The sequence below is a fragment of the Episyrphus balteatus genome, chromosome 2 (assembly GCF_945859705.1).
Source record: "Episyrphus balteatus chromosome 2, idEpiBalt1.1, whole genome shotgun sequence".
NCBI lineage: Eukaryota > Metazoa > Arthropoda > Insecta > Diptera > Syrphidae > Episyrphus > Episyrphus balteatus.
The window spans coordinates 93426836-93451486 of record NC_079135.1 but is presented as its reverse complement, the minus strand read 5'-3'; the positions used below and the strand labels follow the sequence as shown (position 1 = coordinate 93451486).

The 24651-nt window shown below is 28.0% G+C and overlaps 1 protein-coding gene across 1 annotated transcript in view; it reads right to left on the bottom strand.

Moving 5' to 3' along the window:
- LOC129911190 (ankyrin repeat domain-containing protein 11) overlaps nt 1–24651 on the bottom strand; it is an 87349-nt gene that overhangs the window by 37204 nt on the left and 25494 nt on the right. Inside the window, exon 2 of the mRNA XM_055988905.1 lies at nt 5181–5241. The gene's annotated coding sequence lies outside the window, so the exon portion shown is untranslated. The remainder of the gene's footprint in view (nt 1–5180; nt 5242–24651) is intronic.

The following is a 24651-nucleotide window of genomic DNA, read 5'->3' as shown; positions in this document are numbered from 1 at the left end:
ATTAGAGAAACGTTTCATTTAATTAAATCTTGGAAAAGCCACATTACTAAATCCAAATTTCAGGGATTTCTTACATTCAAATACTTTTAAAATGGAATGGTTATTAATATAATTCACCAATAGAAAACACTATAAATGGAGATTTGAATCTTTGTTTTGGTTAAAAAAAATAGAAATATTTTTTTTTTTTTTTTTTATTTGAAGTATGTATATACTTTTTTGTAGCATTATTGTATTGAAACGATCGTTTAAAACAATCATTTAATTGTCAAAAAAAAAGCATTAATAGTTGAATCTTTCTTCATTTTAAACTTTCACTTTTAAAATTCCTATATCAATCGAAATACATTCCAATTTATTTATTTCACATAATTGGTCACTGGCATAAAAAAAGATACAAAGTTTACTCATCATCAGTTTCGTACTTCAAATTATATTTTATTTTGCAATTTTGCATGCAAAACATGAAGAGTTTCTAATTAAGTTATTTTAATTTGTCTGATTTTATGAAACGGTGCAATGTATCGATATAACATTGAACTTGGATAATGATTTTAATGAATATCTTATATTTTATTTAGACTGTAGAAGAAGTACAGGATTGGCAATACAATTGAACTCGAGATAACATTGAGATATGACATTATGATATTGGAGAAATCAAACTTTTTTTCTTCCATCACCCAAAAATCAATTTTTTATATGGTACCCTATTATAAATTCTATATCATCTGAGATCCTATTGTTTCAGAGTTTAAATTATTCACATCAACCATGTCTGTACGACATCTATAAAATATAAAAAGAGCTAGATTTTTTTGCACGCAATCAATTTTCATCAAAAAAAGCAAGAACGAATTTTATATCATCTTAAAGCTTATTAATTCTAATTTTAACATGATGTCAGAAAGTTAATATTATCAATATGCTCAATAAAGTTAAATCAAATTTGTATCTGCTCTAGATAAAAAGATATAACGTGTTAAAAAAAGAATTTCATTTTATCGTTATCTCAAAATTGTGAACACGAAATTAATTGAAATTTTGTACAAATATAGTCCTATTATCTATTCACCGTATTAATTTCATTCATTTATCTTGTATAGAAAAAAATATAAAAATAGAAAACGGTTAAAAACGGCCCAACAAATTGGGGCAAAAAAAATTGTTTTTCCTGTTATTCAGTCAAAAATCATTTCAAAACTTAAATTTTTTGCACATGCATACGCATGGCCAATATCTAAATGTTCTATAAGTTTGAAAGCTACATAAAATTGCTGAAAATAAAAAAAAAAAAAAAACAATCAAAAATACCCCTAAAAATGCAGGTGTTTTTCAAAAAATTTATGTTTCGAAACGCAGTTATACTTATAAGAAATCCGAAGATTGCATTTCCAAGAAAGTTTTCTGTCCGTAAATAGTCTTTACGAAATATTAAATGGCGCCCGTGGTTGACTCACCTTGTATAAATATTGCAATCATGCTATGACTTATCGTAATAGTTTTTTTGTTAAATTAGTTCTTACAACAAGTCTCTATTCAATTTAAGGGCTGCAAATTATTTCTTTTAATCAAATCTTTATGTTTCAAATCATTAAAATTGATTTTATGTTTTATCATTAAAATTACTAGTTTTTATGTTGCAAATCATTAAAATTGCTCAAACGTTTCTCGCTCTTCCATAATTAAAAAAAAATTATGGAATTATATCTAATCTACTTAAAAGTATTAAACCCTTATTTTTTTACTATCTTTTGAATTTTATTTTTCACATTGTTAAAAAAAAATTCCCCTACCTTTAATAACCACTTTGTCAAAGGTCATAACATGGTTTTGAAATTTTCTAGAATTTTTTCAATACCTTTGTCAGCTTAACAATAAATTCATCTATCGATTAAAAAAATTCAACTTTCTACAACGTCGCGTTTAGAAAATAGCCACTTTTTTGCAATTTGGTTTTACCCCTATTTACCGTATTTAATGATTGAATTTTACAAGATCCCTTATTAGTATTCACTTTAAGGTTTTATAAACTTTTAAATAAGCTTTAGAAGATTTTTGTATCTCTAATAGCACTGGTCAACAAAATTTAACTTTTTTTTTGCCACAAGAACCAAAATATACTTTTTCTAGTAGTTTTTGGGGTGCTGAATCCGAATCTGAAATCAGAAAAATTTGATTGGCCTCCTTTTTTGAAATATTACCATTAGAAATTGTCAAAAAACGTTTTCGAGGTTCTGTTTTTATGTGGGGTAATTCGTTATAAACAAATTTGTAAAATTTTAATTATAATGAATTACTCCACATAAAAACATAACCTCGAAAACAGCCAAAATTACGTTTTTTGACATTTTCTAACGGTAAGATTTAAAAAACGAACTCCAATCAAAATTTTATGACTTCAGATTCGGAATCAGCACCCCAAAAACTACTAGAAAAGTATATTTTGATTCTTGTGGCAAAAACCTTGTTGACCAGTGTAGTTTATTTTTTATTTTTAATTGCAATTTATGCTACAATGCTTAGAATTTCAGGCGGTTTTTTAAAATGTAATGATTTCAAAGAATATTTAAATCTTGATAGACATGAATTAAAATAGTTTTTGTTTCTTAAAATAAGCACAATTTCTGCTCCTTAACAACAGCTTTTTGTAATATTAATCAAATTTTGAAATCTTTTTATGTTGAGTTAGCTGTTAGCAGTAAGCTGCATCTATTCCGACAATACTGTTCCTGGAAATCACAAAGTAATTTATATTGATAATAAATCTATTAGTGAAGTGATTTAGTTAATGAGTTTTAAGGTTTTACGACTTTTTCGAAATCCGTGTTGCTGACAATAATTTCCATTCACACACCACCATTTGGATTGATTTAATGATCAATTTATTGCAGCAGCATTATGGCAATGACGCTATGACGGATGTGATTTTTAAGTTCAAAAAGGTCTGACAAATGTCCAATATACTCCTTGCTTGCAAAAACTATAAAATACATAAATAATGCACTTTCATCAAGTTGTGAGTGAAGTGAAGGGATATCACTACACAAAAGCAATTCAAGTCCGTATAGCCTGTAGTATTATAGTCCGCTGACTGATGATCATAAAAGGCCATCAAGGTGCAGCAAGCGCGAATTTTCTTGAAGGACGTGATTTCGATGTTAGCCATGGTTTAAAGTAACAAAACAGTTGCAACAAGACAAGAGGCTTGTTTCTCAACTTGAATTTAGTACTCATCGTATTTGTGTGTGTGTATGTGTTTATGTTTCGTGCCTCATGGCTCTTCAATGCATGTTGTCTATAAGGTTGATGTTGGTTTTCACTTTTAGTTTTCATTCGATACGTAACCTCAATAAATTATAAATTGTTGAGGAACGAGCCTTAAAGTTGTTGTTATTGTTGTAAAAGAAGTAGCTTTTTTAGACATTTTGACTTCCCACTTTTTTTTCATCGTATTGCTAACAATATTTGTTTGGCCATAACGGAAATTACAAACGAGGAATTTGATTTTTTTTTGTTTTCATATCTAATTTGTAAGGTACAAATACTTCAAAAGCTCTTTAAAAAGGTCCAAGGCCAAACAAATTGATTTAATCTGTGTTTTTGTTTTAGGGTGCTCTCTGTTTTGTCTTGTCTGCAATACATGAAAATATGATTGATTGTCTTAAGGAAACGATGCTTTATAATGCTTCAGTATACTACCTTTTGAGGAGGCTAAGTTGTTGATTTATGTTGGAGTTGATAAAAGTTTGAAGATAAATGTGAATTATAAGGTCGTAACCTTTACAAGTCATCGATGTCATCATATTTAATTTTTGTTTGTCTTTAAGTGATCAACTTTTTAAATACCTACTTATGAATGTAAATAAAAATTAATAGTGTCGCAAGTTACGGGAAAGAATAATGTTGTGACTTAAATGTAGATCAAATTTATAGGACATAATATAGGAATTTAAAAATGATTTTTGACTAAATAATGGGAAAAACAAGTTTATTTTTAACTTTTAACGGTTTTTTTTTTTCTTTTTCTACACAATCTTAAATTGAAAAACTTCAAAAATACCAGAAAACACCTGTGGAGATCTGTTGCCTATGACCAGCCACCAGTGTAGGAAGTACCGTATTCGCAGTTTGAAATTTTGACATGGGTGGCTTATTTAAAAATTTTTATTTTTTATAGACAGTGTACAGATATTATTGAAGCATCACATTAAAACTGAAATAATAAGATTTCAGATGATATAAAATATATTATAGATTGTTATATAAAAAAATGGAGTTTTGGGTCATGGAAGGAAAAAGTTTGATTTTCTTGCTTTTTTTTGATGAAAGTTGATTGGGTTTAAAAAATTCTAGATCTTTTTATAGATGTCGTACAGACATGGTTGATGTAAATATTTTAAGCTTTTAATACAATAAGCTTTTAGATGATATAAAATTTATTATAGGTTGTGATATAAAAAAATTGATTTTTCACTTTTTTCATAAAAATGATTTCTTTTTATAATTTTTTTTACACCTTTTGTGCATTTTTTAAAATTTAAATATAGTTTTATTCTTAAGAAGAAATATAAAGCATTTTAATAATATACTTTTTTTGTAAATAAATTGTAGGTACAGTGAGAAAAGAAAAAATGTAATTTTTATATCGTTTTCTTGTAAATTATGATTGGATTTTTCTTAATTGCACAAAAGAAATGCTGAAAAAACTATAATTTTCGACTTTTTGCCCTTTTTTTTAAATCTCAATATCTTCTTAACGATTGGTCGTAGGAAATAAATGTCAATTCCTTGTAGAGAATCACATTATCTACAGTTTTAATTTTAAATTTATCTGTTCATCACTTTTTTACTGGCTTTGTTTTCAATGATGAATCAAAGGTCTGTACCAATTTTCATCACTGCGTTTTTTCTGTTTGTTACTTTAAACTGAACTAAAAATGTTTTATGAGTAAGAAGATAAAAAAAAGAAACTATAAAAATCTCAATTTGATTTATCAGCCAAGCAACCAGAGCCCTTCGTCTTGGTGAGGTATGTATATTTTTGAATTATAAATCAAATCTGTTTAGATACTTAAAAAAATTAAAAGTACTCTTGTCCAATTTAATTCAAGGTAACAAGTACCAATTAATGAAAAAAAAAAAAAAGCAATAACATATTAAAGAATAGATCAACTTACATGTTAACAAATAGTTGTAGTGCTAATTAAAAACACCTTTCAAGACCAGGACGTCCTTGTTCTGCAAGAAAAATAAAAAAGAAAAAAAAAAATCTATTGTTAATTAATTCTTTCTTACATACACTTTGCACTTAACTGTAAATACAAAAAAAGAAACAATTTTTTTTTTTAATGAACTATTACAAAATCTCTGCGGACTAAAGAAATAAAACAAAACAATGGCATTTCGTTAAGTCTATCTTATATATTTTATCAACCTACTTACATTTTACTTCTAGCACACAACACAGCCAGAGCAGTATATTAATCTGATGAAGGTGCACCACCACCATTGCTGCACATTAAACCATCACTCTCTGATATATGTTGTTCTGTACCAAGAGCATTGTGGTATTGTAGGCTTCATTACCTTTACCACACAATTGCTTTACTCAGTACAAATTATATAGTAGAAAAAGAGGTACTGTTTTATGCTTTGACGTTTCCGAAACACCAAGAAGATCATTGTCTTCCTTAAAGCGCAAACGCAAAGCCTAAATCAGGTCGCTTGAGAGTGATGTATCATAGAGCATAGTATTTTAGATGCATGTGAGTGTTTGATGCTCAGTGAATTTTTGCAATTCAAATGCAAATATGCACCCATGGGAATTGTTTCAAAATATTCAGGCTTTAACCACCTGTCATGTTCATTTGACATGAATTTAGGTCTTTTGTTGGACAATTTTTTTTCTTGTTTACCTTTGAAAAAAAGTTACATAACTTCGGGAATAAAAAAGATTGGAAAAGATGCAGAGATTGTATCGAAGTTCTGTTTAACTGAGTTCAAATTGAATGATATTTCATGTGCAATACATATTCCTTTCAATTTGTGATTTCCACATTTTTTAAGTGAAGTATTAAACTGGCTTAGCATTAAAAACTATGGAAAACTGAAACTATGGAAAAAAAACGCCACGTTATTTAAGCCACAAATTGATTTTTTTTTTGCGGTACACTGAGGTGTATACGTAACATTTTGTTGTAAAAACTAAAAAGATTCTAAATAATATTTCTTGAATTCTGTGATTTATGTTTTAAATAATGTGAGGTAGTCGGATTCATGCTTCAATTTATATCCATTTCCGATTTCGATTGGTTAAAACATCTATTAGTTAACACTTAGGAGTGAATTATATCAATAATAAAACGTTATTGAAAAACTTGCTCAATAGATTGTTAGCTATTATATTATGACATCAACTTCAATATAATACATTTCTATTTCCTATGAATATTTCTTAAATACACAGATTGTGATATTTTATCAGAGTAAGTTGCTTAATAATTGTCAGTTGCCATTCTTAGTTACTCTAATTTGTTCACTTCTCTTTTATTTCATCTGGTCTTATTTTTTTTTTTAATATATGCTCTTGATGTAATTTGCAATTGTTAGTTAACAATAGCTATGGGAAATTGACCATGGAGTATCATCTAAATCGCTTCCCATGACATAATCCAATCTTGTGTCTTGAAAATTGCAGGCCGACCGCGACCGACACGACGACGAAGTCAAGATACAATATGTAGACACACTTTATAATTATTGAAAGCGACAAACCGTATCGAATGACGAAGACAATTTTTTTTTTCTAATTACAATCCAATTGGTATAATTAATGTGTGTCACAAATGATACTTCATTTCAAAATTAAGTTTTGAAGTTTGAAAAGTCATTAGAGGTATAACGTATAAGATCAATGTTGTAATTAAGTTAACAAATTTATTGAAATATTTCAATGTACGTAGAGCAGACAGTTTGGAGAGTTTCGTGATTACATAAGAAAATATACAAAAAAAAAACAAAAAAAATTGCGTGTGAAAAATGGTCAGGAAAAAAACAAACACATAATGTGTAGACGCACTAAAATGTGATAATTTGAATAATTTAATTATCATCATCGAATTGGAATGCTTGCATTTGAGAAAGTTTTTAACATAACAATTTATTTATTTAACACGAAACTAATATTATTTAAATTTGTTTCTTATTTTTTTTTACATGTTAGTAGCATTGGGAAAGTAGTGAAGATGCAACTTAACGATTTGTTATGCAGCAACAACGACAAAAACAACTTCGAACCTATACTATAAATAAAAAGATAGAAATAAAAAAAAGCTGCTGATAAAGCCTAGACATGTCCAAATTAATTCTTTATTGAAGTCAAAAATTATAATCAAAACTTTCATTGTAACAAATATATACATAACAGACTAAGAAAATACAACAATTTTGTTTAGTGCCGGAACAAAAAACTTTTCTAAAATTGGAGTATGCGTTGGTTTTGAATCTGGTTTTTGGAGATTGGAGTAAAGATAAAAAAAGATATGTGTGCAATTCACACGTGATACAAGTGAAACCTTAAAAAAAAATTTTTCTTGCAAAGAAAAAATCTACCTATTTTTTATTCTATCTCCTTTAAGTATACATATGTTTTTAATATGACAACCTATAGTAAATTTTATATCATCTGAAAGGTTATTTCACCTTTTATATGACGTATGAATCATATTTCTACCATGCCTAGAAAAAAAAATAAGAATTTTTTAAAGCCAACTATGTCGAAATTTCAAGCTGAGATTACGGTACTTCCTACACTGGTCATCGTTAACAGATCTCCACAGGTGTTTTGAGGTATTTTTCAAGTTTTTCAATTTAACATTCAACATAAGATTGTGTTACTTGTAGAGCTTGTACAGTAGGGTGGACCAAAAAAATCATTTTTTCATTATTTTAATTTGCTCTAGCGATAACTTGTTTTCTCGACACAAAATAATGCTACCCTAATTTTTTCAGAATTTTTCGATGATGTTTAGGGGTTGCGCGCACCCCTTTTATAAAAAAAATAAGCTCTTTTAGTTTTTATTTTTTGTATAGCTTAAATAATTTTTTAATCGAAAAGCTGTTTGAGTAAAAAGTATTGAGTTTCAATAGATCTACTTACATCAATTTTTCTTTTTTCAAAAAAAAATATTTTTGACTAATTACCAGGCGTTAGAAGTCGAAATTACTGATAAATGCTGGGAAAAAAGCCTTAAAACTATGTTTTACTGTTTTTTTATAACGGTTAAAATTATTTTTATCGTATTCCTCATCAAATTTACTATAAAAACAGCGCTTTTATATCGCTCAATTCTTCTTAAATTGATAAAAGAAAAATAATTTTTAAAAAAGATCGTACCAAAACAAGTGACGGAAAAATTTTTGAGGGTACTATATCTTGGGCGCCGAGATTTGATAACGGTATTTTGTAGAGGAGTTGAATACGATCATTTTTTACTATGGGAGCGGTGGTCTATCTGGCTCCGTTTAGGCGGGAATGGCAATTTTCTAAAAAATGACTTTAAATAATAAAAAAAATATTAAAAAACAATGGCAACACTTACAGTTATGAATGATACTTTTTTCAAAAGCTAGAACTGTACACTTTATTCTAATTTTAAAGTGTAGTTATTTCAATCAATTGTTTTTGAAATAATCGATTTAAAAGTAAAACATTGGGAAAAAAAGTTTAAAAAAACACATTAAATACTATTTTTGTCAAGATTGTGGATTACAATACAAAAAATGGCTGATAAAATAAAGTGTCACAATTGATTCCTTATCAAATACTGAAGTCCACATGTTTGAATGCTTCCTAGTTTTTGAGAAAATTGAAAAATAAAAAAAATTCTTTTTTCTCAGACCAACTCGAGATCGTACTTCTGGTTCCACGAAATTTTAATTTGAAAACTATCCATATATTTTAATGATGTTGTTGTTGATGCAGCGTCTTATAATATTGAATATCAAATATGTTTTTTGATGGTGGAAAAAATATCGAAAACAGCCATAAAAACTATAATCTTTTGAATATGAAATTAATTGCAATTTTGTAGATTTATAGTTTATTTAATTACCTCCCGACAAACAATTTTGGTTCTATAAAGCTTTACAGATGCAATTATTGCTTCTGTAAAGCATCATAGAAGCAAAATTGTTAGTAGGGCTATCTACAGTACAAATTTCATTTATCTATTAAAACAAAAAAGTTATAACAAATTGAATGTTTGTGTCGCGTTTTCGTTTCATCTTGTTTCAAATCACTTTGATACTAAAGAAGTTTTCACTTCAAAAATTTGTTTAGACTTGTTAGTAATTTGAAATCAACAAATATAAGCGAAAACGCAATTTCCTTTCAAATCAACAATCTTTTGCTTTTGATAATAGTCAGAAACATGTATGTTTTTCAGACTGCGTACTTTAATAATGTTTTCTTAACCAACTATTGAAGCTTAGTGGATAAAGAAACCAGTTGATAAAAATAGAAGAAGGGAATGGTAGTATAGCAAAACAAACTCATCTTTAATTGATAAGTGAGGATAGTAAAACCTAATACAGCTGTATTAATTTTTTCCCCAATTAAAATTCTCAAACTAAGTTCGTCAAAAATGTAGTTTAAAAACATGAAAACTTATAAAAAGTATTCAAGCCCATAAAAAATTTAATTTTATTAAAAAAAAACTACACGCTTTAAATCCTAATGGACAAGTACCTACTTAAATAAACTAGCATGATTTTTTAAACTAAAAGATAAGTCGGCAATACTTAAAATTACTTTGAACCTAGGTAACATAAATGCTCCAAGTCTGACCTTGCAATTCTTACAAGTTCTTACACCGATTATTTTGAACAATAAAAAGACAAGAAAATTTTCATAAAATATCTACTATTAGATTATTTTATTAGTGGTAGATATATTAACAGTGTTTAAAAAAATATGTTACGTATACGCCACAGTAAATCATAACATATAAGATTTGTCAATTCAATGACCTCATTAGGAAACTTACTGAACATATCGCACCCTCAGTGCAAAACTTTCAATTATAACTTTCCATGGGACAGCAATTTCCATAATGTCAAAGCTCTATTACAAGAACCATTATGTTTATTTTGTAGTTTTAATAAATTTATTTTTTAAAATTGCTAAAATTAGGAAAGAGTTTGACTTTTAATATAGGTAATAGGAATTGGATAAAAACAGTCATAATCTTTCGAATTTTTCGTTTACGTTAACAACAAGCCCTTCAAAAGAAAAGTAATTTAACCTCATCATTATCTTAAAAATGTCATTTTTTGACTTATCGCTCTTTTGCACTGAGGGTGCGATATGTTATAGAAAACTCTAACAAGCACTGCCATCGGTTTTAGTTTATTGATTCATTAGATTCAAAATACAGCTTCGTTTTCGTAACAAATCCAAACCTAAAAATGCAATATTGGTAAAATTGTCGAATAGATGGTGGCCAAACTTAAAAAAAAAAAATATATTGAAAGAACATTTCTGTTAGTAATTTCCCATTATTATTCCGTAAAATATTTATTTGTCCAGGTAAGAGGTATTTTTCTTCATGATGAAACTTTTAGAAACTTTCATTGAAATATGGTTTGCTCTAAACAATAACTTGGATAGAGAAAAGTGATTTTTGTTCTTCATGAGCTCTTGCATAGTGGTACCTTTGATAATGTTTGGCGTCAAAAATCATGGTTCATCGAAAAATCAGTTTTAATAAAATATTTTATTTAAAAAAAAAAAATGTATTGCAAATGAAAAAAAAAAAATTGCATTGAAAATAAAATTTTTATTCCAAATAAAAATATTTTGCATTGAGAAAAAAAAATGTATTGCTAATAAAAAATATTCTGCATTGAAAATAAATTCAATGCCAAAGTGTGCATTAAATGTATATATTTTTTTAATTCTCGTCGAATTTCTTACAAATTTGACTTTTTGATCTTATATTATCTTCAATATTATAGTTAAAAAACTTTATGTATGGTCAAATAGCCAAAATTGTAAAAAACTGCACATTTTGGATTGAATTTTTTTTTTTTTTCAATGCAGAAAATTTTATATTTGCAATGTTTTCAATGTAAAATATTTTTATTTGGAACAAAAATTTTATTTTCAATGCAATTTTTTTTTTCATTTGCGATACATTTTTTTTTTATGAAAAATATTTTTAGACCTAGAGCCTACGAAGAAAATAACTTATTTATAAATGAAAAGATCACGAAAATAGGAATAGTTTATTTTTAGTTGCAATCAATTTTTTTTTCCAATGCAAATATTTTGCAGTTGCAATAGAAATTTTGATTTAGGTAACGCAAATATTTTTTAGTTGCAATAAATATTTTTTTTCAAGCAAATTTTGAATTGATATTTTTACAACCCTGGTTTTAATCTTAACTTTAACACCAATACAACGCCAAAATAATCAATATTTCATTTGTAGTACAGCGGTAACTTTTTTTTAAGAAAAAAATGTTTATTGTATCTTCTAGTACAATTCTAATAATCTAATTTTTCTATGCAAGTGTTTTTAAATATCCTTTTGGAAAAAAATAATTTCACAAAAAATTCATATTGTCTAAAACTATTGTTAAATTCACTACGTCAGCAAAGAAATCAAAGTCTCTTTTTAACTACCAACATAATTCACAATGCATTGCAATTTTGTCTAAAAAAGTAATTAATCCTCTTTTTTTTTTTTTATTTTTGGAAAGTTCGATTAAATTAAGCTACTATCCTGTGTCATCTACAACAAAAAAATAAATCAAGATTCCATCTTGATCCGATAGTTTGATTTCAATTTATAAGAAGTGAATTCAACATTATATACTTGCATACCTTTGATGCCTTTTTAAAGCACTTGCCTTTCCACTATATAAAATTCGATTAAATTTCAACTCATTACAATCACAAATCACACTATTCGACGAGAGTACACATCTATCCACTTAACACATTGGATATCTTTGGATCATTAAATTTAATTAAACCAAACTGCGACCAAAGTTAGTTTATAGAAAGTGATCTTAATTACAATGCCTTTGGTCAAACGAAAGTCAAATATTTCTTCTCTTTGACCAATCTAACCACACAGCAGGTGAATGTGCCGCCAACAAATTGAAATGAAATTAATTATATTTTTTGATGATAAAATAAACTCCAACTCGTGTTCAGTTTTTTGTTGTTGTTGTTGTTGTTGTTGTAAAAACGTCTAAACTCTAAGTACCATTTCAATCATAATAAAGACAGTTAACCCAATATAAAACATAGACATAAAACCATCTCACCTCCTCACTATACTTATAATTTTTATAGATGCAAGAGTTCAACGATCAAATAACACCGAGCATGGCAAATTCAAAACTTACAGAAAATCATGTTGCGGTGCTCGACTATAATCTCTTTCAAAATGTCAGCCAAGGGGTATATAGTTTTGAGACGTTAAATACCTCTTGGCTAAATAGTTGCGTGTGTACCGTAAAAAGACGTGAGTAGTTCGAGGTTTTATATGCGCCAAAAATGTTCTTCTGGTTGCCATTAAAAGATCTAAGGCTATAAAATTTTTGCTTGCGGACTTGGAGAATGTTTTACACACAGTGGAGCAGTTTGTACAAATTTCATGAATATTTTAAACTTTGAAAGGTATTGACAAAAAAAAAAACTAATCGAGGTTTTGGGGGAATATCAAGCTTATTGAAGTGTAGTTTTCTTTTTAGCGCAACATGTGGCAGTCATACATTTTGGTTTGATCCCAAATTTTACTTGAATGTCGATATTTTTCTTGGAAAAAAATTCAAATATGACCACTGTATTCCGCCATCGAGTCTTTGGTGTCAGAGTGTGCTGCTAGTGCGCAATTTTGGCTTAACGGGTGGCTTCAGCTTCAGATGAGATTAGAACTTTCAACAATGTGGCAACTAAAGAAAAATGGAAAAGATTTTTTTTTCTTTTTATTTGAAATACCAAACAGAAAAAAAAACCTATAAGGGTATGATTAGGGTTCATAAAAAATCATATCAACAAAGTAAGGCTTATAGTGGAGTAACTAAAGCTCAAAAGTTGGCAATATTAGGGAACCCGGCCGAACAGCTTAGATTTTGATGATCTTTTTTTTCAAACGTCGGTAATTAAAAATACTTTAAAGTCTATAGATTAAAAATTGCCGGTGTTGCCGTTTTGATTTTTTAAAATTATTTGAAGATTTTTGTGAACAAAAACAAATTTTTTTCAAAAATTTTTCTTAAATTTCATAAATTAATTGATGCCAAAAGATTGTCTAGGAAATTCAAGGAAAAAAAATATATGGGAGTGAGGGACAATCTTCCATAGTTCAAGCGATAGATGCAATTTTCTTATTAATTGACTTCAAACACAAAAAAAAATATTTGAACACAACGGCAACACCTCCAATATTCAAATATACATTTCTTAAAAGCTAGAAGCTTAGTCATATATGTAAAATTAAAATTAAGTTAATTGAATGAACGGCTTTTGAAAGAATGGTAATTGAACTCAGATTTTGAAAAAAAAAATTATTGAAAAAATTTTAACATGTCGTTTTTTAAACTTGGTCGTAATATAAAATGCATTTATTTTCAAATTTTTTTGGCCGTGTTTATTATGATTTCAAATTATAAAAGGAAATGTCATTATGTATTACGGTTTATGAAAAAAATTAAAAAGTATTTCATTTTCGAAGAACTTTTTTTAATAAAAGTTTTGAAAAAAAATGTAACTTATTTTTTTTTTTTAAGTTCAACATCTAAACATAAAGTTATTTTTTATTCATTTAATAACTCTTACTGTTGAAAGTTAAATAGCAAAAAATTAAAGTTCCTATTTCCCACAGTCTTTGAAATAATTAATTATTTCAATGCAAAAATTCAGTTTTAATAAAAAAAAAACATTGAAATTGAAGTAATTTTTCATTTTTTTTTTCAAAAGTGTGATATATTTTACCTTTTTTGCTTCGAAATTCAACTGATAATATTTATGGCCAAACATTTTTTTTAGATAAATTCATATTTTATTAGAAAAGTTTGGAAAAAAGTAATTTTAAATTTTTCTAATAACACTTTTTTTTTAATTCTGAGTTTGAGGACCATTTTTTCAAAAAGTCTTGATTAAATTTAGTGGATTTAAATTTAAGAGATAAGAATGAGCTTCTGGCTTTTTAAAAATGTATTTTAAAATATTGTAGGTGTTGCCGTTGTTTTCAAAATATTTTTGTTTGTGTTTGAGGTCAGAATGTTAGAAAATTGCATTTATCGCTTAAACGATGGAAGATTGTCCCTTACTGCCTTTTATATATTTTTCTTAAATTACCTAGAGAATCTTTTGCTATCATTTGTTTTATGAAATTTAAGCAAAAAAAATGGTTTTGTTAAAAAAAAAATTAATTTTAATTTTAATAAACAATACGACAACACCGGCAATTTTTAATCTATAGACTTTAAAGTATTTTTAATTACCTACGTTTGAAAAAAAATATCGTCAAAATCAGAGCTGTTCGGCCGGGTTCCCTAATAATTTGCTTTAGTTACTCTACTATTAGAAGATCTGAAGTTTAGATTTTGAGTCTACTCTACAATTCCCTTCTCAAGGTTGAAATAAATTGTATGTACGTAGTATAACATAAAGCTATAAACAGAACAATGAAAAAAACTTATTAAACTTGGAATACATTTTGACAGAAAAGAAAAAATGTATCTTATTATAATTCCAATTTAATTATTTTAACATGAAAATACTTTTTGGATTTTCGATTAAAAAGCCATAAAAAAATTATCAATATATAAGAATCTACATAATTAAATGGTGAATAAATTAAAAATGTTTAATGCAAATATTTTGATAAGAAATTTATTACCAGAACCAAATTAACAAAATTTTTGTAACAAAATTTATTTGCACCAATTAAATGTGACAACATTTAATTATTTAGCAAATTTTATGATAATTAATTTTTGTATGAATTTTTTTTTTTTTGAATAAAGTTCAAATTTTTGTGATGTAAGAGCAGTTTTTATGACAACATTTCGTTATCATTAATAATATAATTATTTCATGTTATGACAGATATTAATAAAACATGTATCTGAAATCGTCTGAGAAAACTGAGTTTTCATTCTGACTTTAATTGAATATAATATAATATCCTCTCAGGTTAATTGTTAGTGTTTAAAAAATTGTAATAAATAAAAAAAAAAAAAAAACGATAAATACAGTTCCTTTACTATCAAAAATTTAAAATGTATTAAGTGGTTTTCTCTACCCGGAAGATGTTGATGATTCGGATCAATAAATCAAATAACAAAAATCGATATTTCAACCATGTTTTAAGACTCTACGATTCGAAACCCTTAGAGTTGAAAATTTCGAACTTTAAATTCTGTAAAGGAATTCTGAAATTTTCAATGTTTTCCTTAGCTGTTTTTGTAGTTTTTGCTTTTAAGTTTTATTTTTTTCATCTCAAAGTACACCACCCATCACAAAATTATTGATGCAGTTTTATTGGTTTTTAATTCTTTTAAAATATTGCATTCAAAAATGTGTGTATAAATCAAAAATTGTAATAGTAGTACAGGTAAAATAGGCATTTAAAAAATAAAAAATTGTTACACTCATGAAACTTGAAAAAAAGTTTGCTTTTGGGATAAGAACCAAGGATAAAAAGTCTATAAAAAAAGTTGGGTAAAAGGGTGTTTTTTCGCGGACAAGAGGAAGGGGGCGAAGCTCAAAAATATATTGAAAAAAATTGTTTCTCAAATATCATCATACGACACATGTTTCTAAGGTAATTTTTTTATGCTGAGTCTAATGACATTAAAATAAAGTCAATACGATTGCTCTAAGAAAAGTTATTGCCGATTAAAAGAAGGGTGCTTGTTTTTTGACCTCAACAGGTAAAATATAACCAAAACCCATGTGAAAAACATGCTACATTGATGAAATTCGGGATGATGGTTTTAGATAAAGCAAGGACAAAGGATTCAAAAAGTTCTTAAAAATATTTTTGGTGAAAGATTGTTTTTTTTGATGGGTAAAGAAAATAGTTGTGTTTGAGAAAGGTATTATAACAGCTGACTTATATTTTATTAATTTTTAAAACTTGGTGAAAAAGTTTTAGTTGGTATAAGAATTAAGAATCTATAAAGTGTACAAAAATATATTGAGTCAATGGGTGTTTTTTTAAGAAATGATGAAATTCGGAATTAATATTACAAAAACTGGGAAAAAGTTTTTACACCACTAAAAATTGGTAAAAATGTTTCATTTGTAACAGAAACCAAGAACCCAAACAGTCTATACAAATATTTTAGGTTAAAGGGTGTTTTTTTGTTTGGGAAATAGGGAAAGTCCACGATAAGTCCGATAAAATCAATGGTATAAAAGTATTTTTAAAATACAATGACAGAAAAAAAAAACATATCAAAGAATTACAACTTTAAGAGGTACGTCACTCACTTTTGATAACAATTTTTTGTAAAATGAACTCATAATTTTAGCCTAGGGAACGAAAATAACCTTTAGGACTTTTCACAAATTCAAAACCTTTGCAATTCCAACCTGTATTTAAAAATTCATCCTGTTATACATATTTTTCCTTCTTTTGACTTTTTTTTCGTCTATTCGTATGCCTATTTCACATGAAGCCAGTGCCCAGCTAACAGGCCCGATTAAACGGTCTTACATTCATTTTCAATTTGTTCGTGTGAAGGCGCCCGTAAGAATTGGTACTTATATGTTTACTTAGGTGTAAAATATGTCCAATTTTATTTATTTTGTTTTGCTACTTTTGCCCACCGACAGTTTTCGAAAAATTATTTTTTGAAGTTTTTTTTGCTGACTTAAAAAAGTCTCAATTTATACACCTGCGACTAAATGACCACTGTTTGATTTTTTTTTATTTGGGCTAATTCAATTTTGTGGGCTAGTTCCAAAGCATTCAAATCAAAGTACAAAACTGCCCTGAAAAATTACTTCTGGTAAATTTCTAGACCCTAACAACTTTTCTATTTATAGTTTCCTAAAATTTTGTAAGAACAAAAACATCCAACCCTGTAGTGTACTTTATTTCTACTATAGACTTTTCGAATTTTGCTTTAACGTAGATTAAAGTTGGCAGAATAAGGTGATATCTGCACATTGCACTCAAACTCAAGGTAGAAACATGTAATAGACCAAAAGTAGTTCAACAGGTTTTGCCTTTTTCCTATAGACGTAAGGTAAACGTCGAGTACCTATACTACCTATAAAATGTTTGTGGTACGCTCCACTCCCTCTCGGAACAATCTTGTAGCTGCTGCTGTTGCTACAAAAATTCACTTCTATTCTGCAACTAATGGTGCGAGCAGTTATGGTGGTGCTGTTAGTCAATGATGATAAAAATAATTTCCTGATTTTCAATATACTCGTATTCACATGCATGCATGCATTCACGTATGTATACAAAACTGTAAAGGAGTACTTACTAACTTATATAAAGAAGTGGCGATGGCTATAATGGCGGCAGTAGTGCAAGAGAGCCTTGGAAAAAGCTGTTTTTCAATTTGGACACACGCATTGCACATGCATGCACGAAGATAGCAAATAGCAGACACAAAACATGTATGTTTCGTGATTTCTTTTATCTGAGCAAGAGATAGACTAGAATATAGTATATAAACCTAATGGCCTAAAGGCTATTTGTAATTATTTTTTTTATTCTTTTTGTACCTACCTATACTGTTTTTGAGTATGGAAGGATATTGTTTGGGTTCTTCTTATACAGATTTGGATGTAATGAGGAAGAAAAGTCCCAGGTTATAAGGAAGCTGTCAATAAGTTCTCAGATATTTTATAGTTGAACGGTAAATTGATAGCCAGAAACTATGAAATTGAGTGGGTATAGAGAGATATGTATTTGTGGGAAAGAAACAACGTTGGTGGTTTTGCTTAGATTTTGTTATCTTGTTTTGACAAATGAAATGCATAAAATTTATTTGCTAGCAATTTTGAAAGATAAGTTTTTTGTTTTGTGAAAAATGAAAAAAAAATTTGGTAAGAGTTAATTTTTTTTTTAAAGAATGCCTTATTCCGTAAAAAGAAGTTAATGTAGTTTTTATCTCGTAAATTGGTAAACGAAGGCACTAACACGGCAAATTACCTATCCTTCTACTACCTTTACTACTTAAAACTTTAGAGCAAAATTCTGAATACTTATATTAGAGGAATTTTAGAAAATCACCTACTCGATAGGTCAAAGCACCCTACCAACAATTTTGCTTCTATAATGCTTTACAGAAGCAACAATTGCATCTGTAAAGCTTTATAGAACCAAAATTGTTTGTCGGGCATGCTTATATGAAGCGTTAATCAACGGGAAATCAGGAAGCAGCTGCTGAATATGTAACTACCTAATAAATTTCAACTGATGAAAGGAACAACTGAATTTGAATCGGCTTAAGGTGAAAGAAATTATACCAAATATTTCAAGATGAGTACACCTTAGGATAAAGTTCTATCCCGTTTACTAAGGTAAGGTCTCAGATTGAAAAAAAAAATCATGTGTGCAATTCACACGTGTTAGAAGTGAAACCTTAAAAAATAATTTTTCTTGCATCGAAAAAATCATCAACTTATTTTTTGTATTCCATCATCTTTATATCCATATTTTTTATATGACAACCTTTAATAAATATTATATCACCTGAAAGCTTATTGTTTCAGCTCAAAATATTTATATCAACCATGTGTATACAACATATACAAAAAGAGCTAGAATTTTTTGAACCCAATCACTTTTGATCAAAAAAGCAAAAAAATCAATCTTTTTTCTCTTCTAACACCATTATATATATTTTTTTAAATGACAAATTTAATATATTATCTGAAAGCTTATTAGTATCGCCTTTTATATGACTCTTCAATGATATTTCTACCATGCCTAAAAAAAAGTTAAAATTTTTGTATGTGTGGTCAAATGAAAGGTAATATTATTAGCATGCGTATTAAAGTTAAATAAAACTTATGTAGATCAAAAGGTACAACGTGTTTAGAAAAGGCACATCTTTTTACCGTTATTTCATGATTTTGAATATGAAATTATTTGAAATTTTGCACAATTGTTGTTTATTTAATTACTTATAAATTTCATCTTGTTTCGAATCACTATGATACTAAAGAAGTTTTCACTTCAAAAAATACAAAGATCAGCAAGCTTAGTCATCGGAGGCATCACAGTTTCCCAACTGATGCACTTTACATAATCTTATACACCTTTTACCTCTTTACCTTCACATAAAAGGTGCAACGCCTTAAGATTTAAGGAATAAAACTTCATGACTCATTTGAAGAAAGAGCTTTAATTCTTTTGGTAGTTATGAAGTGCAAAATTTTGTCCATATTTATAGAAGAATCAAATTGAAGATGGAGTACTTTTACAAACTATGTTATAGTATACAAGAAGATTCGGCCCCACCGTCGAAATAATCTGGAAGACATACACTAAAAAAAAAGGAACCTTAAAATATGATGATAACCGAACGATTTCCGCTTTAAATAAGTGAAATTCGCTTTAATTCTGTTACATTTAAGGTGAACTTCATTGCATCTTAAAAGTAATTTTTCTCTAACAAAAAAAAAACCGACTAAAAATGAAAAGACTCCTTCTTAGTTCTTATGTTCGTACGTCTTATATTAAAAGATTTTCTTAAAAAAATGAAATCATTAAATGTGGGAATAATCTTAATATTTGGTAGTTGAAACAACTTAAACAAATTTTAAAATTTTGTATGAAACTTTAGCATTATCAAAACCCATTTAATTATTCTGATGGCTCAAATATATTGAATTTGAATACATTTCCGGAAAACGTTGACGATACGGGCCTCATAGTAGTTGCAGCTCTATTTCTATATACTCTAAGAGGTTACCCATTATGGTCTGAAAACTTTCCTTTAAACACGCATGTGCAAGTGCACACATACAAATGTAATTCATTAATCTTACTTTCCATCGAAAAATTCTAATACATTGAAAATTTCGTACTCAAAGCAGAAAAAAGAGAATTCACTTTTTGTATTAAAAAAAAGTACGCATACGCCATAGTGATCGCAATGAAACTTCTTACTTCTTTACAAAATAGTAACATTAAATCATTGAAACCTCTGATATTTTGATAGCATGAAATATGTCATTTGAAAAATATATTTAAAAAAATGTGTGATTTAAGCTGAAAACGTTTTTTAACAAATTATAATTTAGGGGTTATTGATTTCCACTTGATTTCTATTTTTAAAGTCAAAACTTATTTATTAAAGCTTCTTGTTTGTTAAAATATTTAAAAACATAATAGCCAACAAAATTAAAACACAGAACTTGGTTTTTGAACACATCTAATAATACAATCATTGGAATTATCTAGCATTGTAAATATTGATTTTACCTTCATTACAATCAATATGTAGGCCATTGAATTAATTTGTATGAAAACACTCAGTTTCATGATTATTCATTTTGAATATATTTTAGAATTTTGTAATAAATTAACACTTATTCTATCCAATCATTTGCCATCACGAAATAATATTTGCATGATTATATTATACATATTTTTCTAACCAATTTTCATGTCTTGTTTTTTGTCAACAAAAAGAAGCTAAATAAGATAAATGTATACAACTAACGATGCAAAATATTTCTCTTCAAAGCCTTACCCATTCTAAAAAAAAAAAAAAACATAACAAAACTTCGTGGGTTTTTTGACATAATGATAATGCATGCCTTGCAGCATCACGCACGCAAAATAATTATTATTTGACTGGCTCGTATGTAAATTTACGAAAGAAATTGAAAGATAAAATAAATATTAAACTCGATACTTTGGTAACTTTTATAAAAAATAATTATAATAACCACTTAAACGACCATTGAGCATCCAGTAATATTATTTTTTCCGCCGTTTGCGTAAATGAAATCACCCAACATTTATTATACGAGTATGAGTTACCTAGTACCACCATCATCACAGGTGAAATGGAAACTCTTGACTTTACTAATTGATAGAAAATCATTTAACGATTTGGCAGACAAGGCGCAAAAAAAAGATACAAAACAGACAGATTGAATGAAAAAAAAAAAACATTGTCGGCCAAACAACACAAACAAATACAACTTTCACTGGATATCCAGGGGGACCGAAAAGATGAGCGCGACACAGACTTCACAAAACACATTTCTCATATAGCAAAGATATACCTACTTGCCATCAACATCATTATCAAATGGTCCGCAATCCGCAAGACGCAAGAGAAGAAGAAGTACCTATACACGCATGTGGCTCGCCAACGACATCAGAGATGTCGAACAACTTGTTCGACAGAAAGTTCAGATTTCGCCCTGGGGCACCAATGGAACCACACGATTATACAAAAGCTATGCTGATGATGACGGCAATGATTCTTGTTTTTTTTTCTTTCTGTTCGTGTCGGTATCCATTCGGAATAAATTAAGGCGGTGGAAGTTTCCATCTTCTTCTTCTACTGTTTTGGCACTGCCTGGTTTATCTACTACTTACAGGTGAATGGATTTTCAAGATTCTTTCTTCTTTAGCGCTACTAAGTAAGGCGGTTTCTTATCTTTTAAGATGAAATTGCTGGCGAAAGAGGTTTTGGGTAGAAAATTGCCAATGGCGAAATTGAGGTTTTCTATACCTTTTAGTGTGATTTATTTTCTGACAAAATACAAGGTTTGTTAAAATTACTACTTGTACAATGTACATGATCACTCCTTAGATGAATGTGCATAGTTTAATTTAATTCGTATATAAAACTTATATTTTTTAATTTTTGAAAGCCTTAGCAACTTGTCAGTCACTATTTTATTTAAAGTTTCATGTCCACAGCAACATTTTCATAAAAAAGACCAAATTTTTGTGTAAAATATTTTTTTTAGAGTCAAATGAGACTAATTTATATAAGGAACAAAATTTCATTATTATGTTTATTTATCTGTTTTCAAAAAAAAAAAAAAAAAAAAAAAAAAAAACACACGGAGGAACTATTTTTACCAAATGAAAGGTAATTGTATCAGGATGCTCATAAAAGTTTAATAAAATTTATATCTGCTCTTGGTCAAAAGTTATAACCTATTGATTTTTAAAATTTTATTTTACCGTTATCTCAAAATTGTGTTCACGAAAATGATTGAAACTTGGCACACATTTAGTCGTGGTCATGGTCTATCATTACTCCATATACTTTATTCCTGTATCTATTAAAGAAAAAAAGATAAAAATAAAAAACGATAAAAATCGGTTAAAAACGGTCAGAAAACATGTTTTTTAAAAACTTGTTTCTTCCGTTATTCAGTCAAAATTCACTAAACGATTCCAACCTACATGTCCTATAAGTTTGAGCTAAAAATCAAACACTACCCAAAAATGGGAAACCGACGAAGTTACGAATACCAGAGTTACGGGCGACAGAGTTACGAGCGTCAAAGTTACGCGAAACCAAAGTTACGAAAAACTAGAGTTACGAATTCTAAAGTTATGTTAAGCTATGACATGTGATTTTTGGGTTGGCAACAATTGCGAGGAACGATATGGAATTATGGAAATACAAACAAGAGATTAACATTTTCACCATTGGTCAGAACTAAATGAGTAAAGCGAAAATGGGTGTTATTTAATCTTGTAAAATTTTGATTGATGTTTTTTTTCTATTTCAACGTTTTTGCGATCTTCTCACAAAAACAAAACCATATATGTATATCTATACCTATCCAATCATTTTACAAGATTAAATCCCAACTAACAATTTTACTTCCACAAGGGTCTAACGAAGCTGTTATTAATTACATTTTATTTTTTCATTTTCTTCTTTGTTTTCCATCCAGACAAGTTTTGCTTCTGAAATTAAATTTCCAAACACAATTATATTAAGAAAAAAACTTTTACTTACTTGACGAATTTTGCTGGATTTGAACCTCGTACATCCTGATTGAAAGTCCGGTACTTTACCCATCGAGCTACTCAGGTATATAATAAAAGAGTTTCAAATTTGGACTACTTGAAACCAGAACTTTCTAAGGGCTTCGACTTAATTCCTGATGAGTTGCAATATCTTAAAGAATATGGTGACCATTTGTGTTTTTTTTTTCAAAGTTATTGTTTTTGGTTAGGTATTTTCTGATTTTTTTTATCTTGTAAAAAATTATTTAATAAAGACTTAATAATATTATATTCTGATTGTACATTCTTATAATTATTGAGAAGATGAAAGAGAATAACTTTTTACTCAAGAACAATTTTTCTGGAGCAGAAAAAAATATCTGAAAAATTCGGTTTTTTAGACTTTAGAGGTTTCATCCGGATGCCGTCAACTTGCATTTTTCCGAAGCAGAAAAAAAATTTTCAATTTTTTTGGACTTTTGGCCTTTTCTTAAAAATAAGAGAATTAACTTTGTTTTGAACTTAGGTAAAAATCTAAAATGTCTATCAATATTTCATAATTAAATAAGTGGAGAAGATTAAAATCTTGTTTTCCTTTCTTCTCTACTTACTTGAATATGAACTCCAAATTGGCCAGTAAACCATTTTTAATATCACTATTTTAAAATAATTACCGATATGAAAAGATTCACTTTTTTATTTATTTCTTTATAACAATGAATAAAAAAACCAAAAATGGTCACCATAATGGCACTTATCCAAATATTTCTTATTCTCATGAGTTTGCCTGACAGTTTAAAAAATTTAGCTTGTACTCACTTTCACAGGGCTTCTAGAAATAAAATTAGTTCGCTTAGGCAAACTTATAAAATTAAATGCTTTTTACAATGTTTTTCTTGTACTTAAAGGATCTCTACAAATATACATAAATGTCCCCTAACTTCGCTAAGGCAAACATATAAAACTAAAAACTTTTCGCGCATGCGCCTGAAATTGAACTTCTTTTTTTCTCATACAGAGATACAAAATAAACATTTATGTAAGTCGTTATATTTGAAAGTAATATAAAACATACTTTGTAATATTTTCAATCAAAAACAATGATTCAACAATTTTTTAATTCAAATATTAAAATGCAGTAACTATAACACATATATTTTGTGGAATATTTTTTTAAAAAGGCAAAACCGTTTAATGCGGTTTATTTGAAATTCAACGTAATGTTTTTTTTATTTAATGAATATCACGACTCATATACTATTGACATAATTTCGGTAATATAGAATTATACTAATAAATGCATTTAAGGCAATTGTATAAGTTGTAGGTACTTCTACCATACTTAAATACATACCTAAGTCATTTTTGAGTCTAATAATTTTCGAATTGGATACAAAAAATAGAAAGCATTCATAAAGATTTTGTAAGCAGTTCTAATACAATTTCTTTTGCAAAGCCATTTAAAAGAAGTCAGTTATTGGCTTTTATTTCTTGTGCTTCTACAATGGAATTTCATTTGGCCGTATTGAAATTTAAACGAAATGTTTACATTAATGCTTGTAGAAATTTTTAGATTCCACTTGCACTAGGTTTCTAGGAAGCGTTTAACGAAAGTTAAGCCTCGAAAGTTTGAATTTTCGATTCACAAACTAAATACAAGCCC